The 6,147-nt window shown below is 41.0% G+C and overlaps 1 protein-coding gene across 1 annotated transcript in view; it reads right to left on the minus strand.

Moving 5' to 3' along the window:
- Positions 1-1,968: 1,968 nt before the first annotated feature.
- Positions 1,969-6,147, minus strand: part of c7h1orf159 (chromosome 7 C1orf159 homolog) — a 9,398-nt gene continuing 5,219 nt past the window's right edge. Inside the window, exon 6 of the mRNA XM_037679846.1 lies at positions 1,969-3,149. The gene's annotated coding sequence lies outside the window, so the exon portion shown is untranslated. The remainder of the gene's footprint in view (positions 3,150-6,147) is intronic.

Below are 6,147 nucleotides of genomic sequence, written 5' to 3' on the forward strand. Positions count from 1 at the left end.
ACATGAACTAAATGAGAAAACTGATTAAAAAAAAAGATGCTTATCAAAAACTGATAGAAGTAATTTGCAATCATATTTAAGTCTTATATGTATTTGATCCGTCACACCAGATACAGATAATTATATAATAAAAATCTACAGTCTTTAGGGCTATTCAACTAGCAGCCCGGGGGCCAAATCAGGCGCACGGGTGAGCTCAGTTCGGCCCACCGATGGGTTTCGTTTCAAATAAAACTAGACGTTAAACCATAAAACAAACTTAATGACAATAATTGCTGGATGTCCAGCCCCTGAGCGCTTGGCTTTCAGTAGCTGTGCACCCCTGAGCAATTTAGTTGAACAGCCCTACTTTAGGCTCAATTTTAATTTGGCAGCGACATTTCTGAAACATTCTGAAACACAGGGCATATTTAAATATTCACAGAGAACATAATGCTGCTGTTACAAACTTTTGTTAACTTGTTTTTTTGTTTTTTGGGTGGGGAGACATGTCATGTCATCCCAGTATGAATCTCAAATATGAGCAAAAATTAGATTATGAACACAGTTTCTGTAAGCACTTACACTTACTTGTTCTCCAGACAGATTCCTGTTGCTCTTCCATGAACACCTGAGAAGAATCGGGTGTGATCTTCCTCTCGCTGAGCGCTCTCACTGTTGGATGCTCTCTTCTGCTCTGAGCGTCTTCACTTTCAGCTTGAAACATCCAAACGCCAGACTCTCTGTAACAGAAGCTGCCTTTGTTGGGAAAGTGGATTTTCCTCATCCACAGCGAACTTCTCCACCTGTGATATCCGCTCACAGCTGCTGCTGCTGAGGCTGCATGTGGATCAGCCCGGGTTAATGAGTGAGACACAAATCTGAATGGAGAGAGCTCATCCTCTTTCTCACTGTTGCCTCTCAGGAACACACAGTGCTCCTTTGGGAATGTGAGCTCCCTGATGGGAGGATGAGAGCAGGAGAAAATAGGGATGGGTTGCTCCTCGCTGGTCTGGAGAGAAAAGGATGCTGCGTCGTCTACAAATGTACCCAGAGTGGAGTTAAAGTCCAGAGCCGCAAACGTCTCCTCTGGATCGTAAACAACGAAGCTCCCTGACTCGGAGCTGGCTTCAGACTCTGTGAAATAGTATTCAATGATCTCTGGAGAAAATATCTGGTCATGTGCATCCAGTAAGTCTGTGTGGGATAAAAAAGATGCAGGACTGAGCGCTTCAAGGCTGTAGTTTGGTTTTAAAGCTGCGTTTTCCTCCAGACACCAACACCTGAGCGACAGTCCACTCCGGTCATCGAGAAAAGGCAGCAAAGACAAACCCTCGGTTTCGAAAGCTTGCACAGTATACATTAGTCTTGGCCATGAGGTCAAAATCTGGGTCTCCCAATTGTCTTCTAAAAGGACAAGTGTCTCCGTCCCTTCAGAGCTTGTGCTGTCGTCTCTATGTAATAATGAAGAGGAAGGACTTGGTTGATTTTTGCAATGAGGATCTGCATTTGGGTTCCTGCTGGCACCAACAAAGTTCCAGTATTCATCAAAATCTGAGGTCAGAAGCTCGCTGCAGTGGTCTGACTGGGATTCGTCAGGCTCTGTGACGTAGTCTGAGTCTGGACTGTCACATGTGTCCAGCAGGCTGCAGTGGGACACATTACATTCCACAGCATCAACCAGGCTGTGCTTTGTTGGATTTGGCATAGTTTTTTCTTGTACAGTGCCCTGAGAGGACTTCTGTTGTGATTTGGCGCTATATAAATAAACTGAATTGAATTGTACTGGCTTGGAAAACAAACAGTTTCTCTTCTTGATCTGCAAAATGCTGTTTATTGTCAGTTTTTCCATCTCATCCCAAAAAGCAGAAATGGCATAGACTGGTTTTGTTTGACCTGCAGCTTTTGCGTATGTTTCAGGGCTATCAGCCATGGAGCAAGCTGTTAGAGGTAAATTAGGAGCAGGGATGCAACTAAGTTGATCTTCCTGGGAGGAAGCAGATGCTGAGCCCTTAAGAGGCTCAGATGTTTCTGCGTGTGTGTCATTTTCACATGGGGAGTTCACATCTGGCATTTCTGCAGCTTTTTGGCATGGTGGAGATGTGACAGACGGCTCGGCAGTGGTTCTTTCATAACGCTCATAGTTTGCAGCTGCCGTAGACTGTGAAGACATCTGTCTGCTGTGGGCCCGGTTCCTTCCAGTGTTCTCAGTCACGCCGTCACATGTTAGAGATAATGAGCAATGGAAGTGGAGGTTTTCTTGAAGAGTATGCTGAGCTTCCTGCTCTGGTTCAGCACAGCCCTCAGAATCAGAACTGTGAACAGGTAAAGACTCAGCATCATCTTCAAGCACCTGATTGAAAGATTTCACTGTGTGGACCAGATCAACCGTCATGTCATCACTCGGAGTCTTTCCTGACTCTATACTTAGATTGGATTGGATTTTTCTTTTTTTCTCAGATTCTTGTTTCTCATTTATTTTTGCACCATCTGAGCTCTTTGGCCTGCTGAGGATGCCAGTAAGGCCTCCCTCATGGGCTTTTTTCCCCCCAGTGGTAGAACGCCCTCGCCTTCGTGCCAGATTCTCATTGACAGTCACAAACCAGCGCTCCTTCTCTGCTGTCTTCATGGTGTCTGGCTCACTCACACTCAGCTCTGTTTGGTTGTAAAGTAGGCCAGGATCCTTGGCGGATCCGAAGTCACTCACACTTTGCACCCCTCCATCTTCTGTCAGTGTTTTTGTCTCATCTGAGCTGGGATCATGTTGTGGTTCTTTTTGCAGTGCGTTTGTGTTGCCCCTTGCCTCCTCAGCTGTTTCTTGTTCCATGTTTTTCTGCCCCACCTCCTTGGAGGTGGTGTTTTCTCCAGGACCGTGGGCACGTATTTCCCCGTGTTTAGTGCTTATTGCAGCATCCTCCTCTGATCCTTGGGTACCACTTTGATTTAGTTGCTCTGGTAATTTTGTACAGCTGTTTGCATCAGGTCTCCTCTGTGCCGCCTGTTGGTCTGGATCGCCTGAATCGCTGAGATCAGAGTCATCAAGACAGGCAAGCGACGGCTGCAGCAGGTCACATTCCTCACTCTCATCATAGAAGCTGCTCCAGTCGTTCTCAGCAATGTGAATGCTGTGATCAAAATCATCCATTGTGACGCTTCACATACTCTTTAATCTGAGAAAAGAATGACGTTAGATTAGACAGAGGCAGGTTTTCATGGTTGTTTCTATCCTTACATGGGATCCAAGGTGAATTGCATTTGTTCAATACACTGAAGCCAAATTTAGACCTGTAACTGAAGCCTGTCATTGGCTGTTATCACCTGCTGTCTAGAAACAGTTGTGAAGAGAACAAACCTTTTGGCAGATCAAGGTTTGACAGACTTCCGAGCACCACAGTCACAAGCAAGGCCCTAAAATACCCCCCACCACAGTCCCGCTCTTAGAAAACAAGCTACATGATCTGTTCTGGGAATAACAAGGAGTCACGTGTCTGAGACGAACGTATCAGTTTAACAAACATACACATGAAGTTGTCGTTTTATACAGAAGTCACATCTAAAGATGCATATTGGTACAAATACTTTTTTTCTAACATAGCTACGAAATTTATTTATTAAACAATTGAACATTTTCACTACAATCGGCACATTTTCTACAGAACAGTTTTAGCTACAAGAGCTAGCCGTCTTCAGATAATTTAGCTACAAAGTAGCTAAAGTTATGTTGCACAAGTTTAGTATTCTGCCGTCTACTGTTATTCAACATTTATTTTGTTACTTTATCCTTTCTGTTTATCTTTTTTTTAAGTTACAAGTTAGAGGAAAATGCACAGAATTAGATTGTCATGCAGTGACATCATCTGTGTAATACCACCACAGTAATCCTGAAACTAAAATGCAACTGGAAATGTATCTATCTTTGCCATAATAAAACTGATTAAACTCTTTACAGTCATTAAAGTTTCTTTTTTTTAATCTAAATTAATGTTTCACAGAGCCTACCTGCTGCAGAGAGACATATCTCAGAGTTTAGAAGTCCACATACTGCTCTGCAGGACATTTTAACTGACGTCCATCTGTCCTTGTGTCTATCACACTGGGTCCTTGCACTCACAAGTTATAAATAGAGCCGTACGTCCTGTCACATGGCGCTTCCCTCCTTTACCACAAGTACAGCTACCATTATAAATATTTTAAACATTTATGCAAAATCAACCTTTTTTTTCCCCAATCAGTTATTTTAAATTGAATTTTTATGTTGAAATAGAATTAGTACAACTTCTAAATTCACACACAAACATTTCATTAGAATGATCATATTTTCTTTATATCAATAAAGTCCCTGTCTATTTCTGGTCTATAAAAACTAGTTTATATTTTAAGGTACAATATAAAGAGGGGAATGTGAAGGCTGATAAAATACTGAAAGTAAGAATCAAAAACTAGTTTTTCTTCAAGCGATCATGTTATTGTTGGTTTACAATGTTTAGACCAGAAATTTACCTAGGGTTTTTTTGTTCTTTTTATATGGCATGTTTTTTAAATAATCATATGCATTTATGTTGATTTGAGGATCGTTCTAAATATTTGCCGAGGTCGTAAACAGGAAATTATGAGTCTTTTTTTTTTTATTACACAAAGAGTATACAGCTACATAATGTGATTAATTCAATCCATTATAAATTAAGTTATGCATATGGAAATGCTGCAATAATCTACTTTTTCCTTTTAATCAATTTTTGGGGGGGAAAAGTTAAAATGTTACTTAAAGAGAACATCAACATGCTAATTATTTGGTCACCATTTTCAATAATAGAATTTGTTTTAAAAAGAAAAAAAACAAAGAAAACACCTTTTACAGGTGTTGCAATGCATAAAGCATTTAAAAAAATGTGATTTTTAATGATTCACGATTTCTTTAAAAGTGGCCAAAATGTTTTCAAAATCCACCAAAACGGGTAAAGAAATAATTTTAAAAGCATTATTTTTTGTGTGCAAGCAGTCCAGACACCCTTCAAAAACACAAACAGCCACCTGACTGTGGAAAGGTGCTTTATTTCTGTAAATATTACTTTCTGAGCTTTCTTCATGACACTAGAACAGCAATATTTAACATCATTACAAAACAGTCCATCGTTTGTATAAAACAATACGCACATGTATTCAGCTCGTCTGTACATTTAACACATGAAACAAAAAAAGACGAGGAATGATGATGTTGGCTTCAGATAACTTGAAAAAACAAATGAAAATTAAAGCTGCAAGCAGCGTTGAAGGCCCTCGCAGCGAAGCGCCGCTGCGGCCTTATGGCGACCGCGGGAACTGCAGCGACCCTTCCCGGTCGCCATCGAGAATGCTCACGCTACCGTCACGCGCCCGTTCTCCGGAGTGCGCATTCGCCAAACCTTTGACATAAGCTGCGACCGCATATGTACCTATTGTAATAATTTAGGGGGCGCACTTGAGTCAAATATTAAACAACAACACCACTGTGTCCATAAGTCCTCACTAGTCAAGCACCAAAAATCTGGTGCAGATCGGACGATATATCACTGAGATATAACAGTTTGAATTATCTAGGGGGCGCACGTGAGTCAAATATTAAACAACAAGACCACTGCGTCCATAAGTCCTCACTAGTCAAGCACCAAAAATCTGATGCAGATTGGACAATATATCACTGAGCTATAACAGTTTGATTTACCTAGGGGGCGCACTTGAGTCAAAAGTAAAACAACAATACCATTGTGTGTTTAAGTGCTCACTAATCACACACCAAAAATCTGGTCCAGATCGGATGACACATCACTGAGATATAACAGTTTGAATAATCTAGGGGGCGCCCTTGAGTCAAATATTAAACAGCAAAACTAAAATGTCCATCAGCTCTCAGTAATGATGCACCCAAAATCTGGTCCAGATCGGATGACATATCACTGAGATATAACAGTTTGAATAATCTAGGGGGCGCACTTGAGTCAAATTTTAAACAACACTAACAATGTGTTTAGACATGGTCACACATTATGCCATAAAAATTTGGTGTAGATCGGATGATATATCATTGAGATATAACTGTTGCAAGATTGTAGGGGGCGCTATAGAGTCAAAATTTAAAAAACTATACTACTGTGTCCACCAGGGCTAAATAATAATACACCATAAATTTGG

This window comes from Nematolebias whitei, chromosome 7 (assembly GCF_014905685.2).
Source record: "Nematolebias whitei isolate Nwh7 chromosome 7, NemWhi1, whole genome shotgun sequence".
NCBI lineage: Eukaryota > Metazoa > Chordata > Actinopteri > Cyprinodontiformes > Rivulidae > Nematolebias > Nematolebias whitei.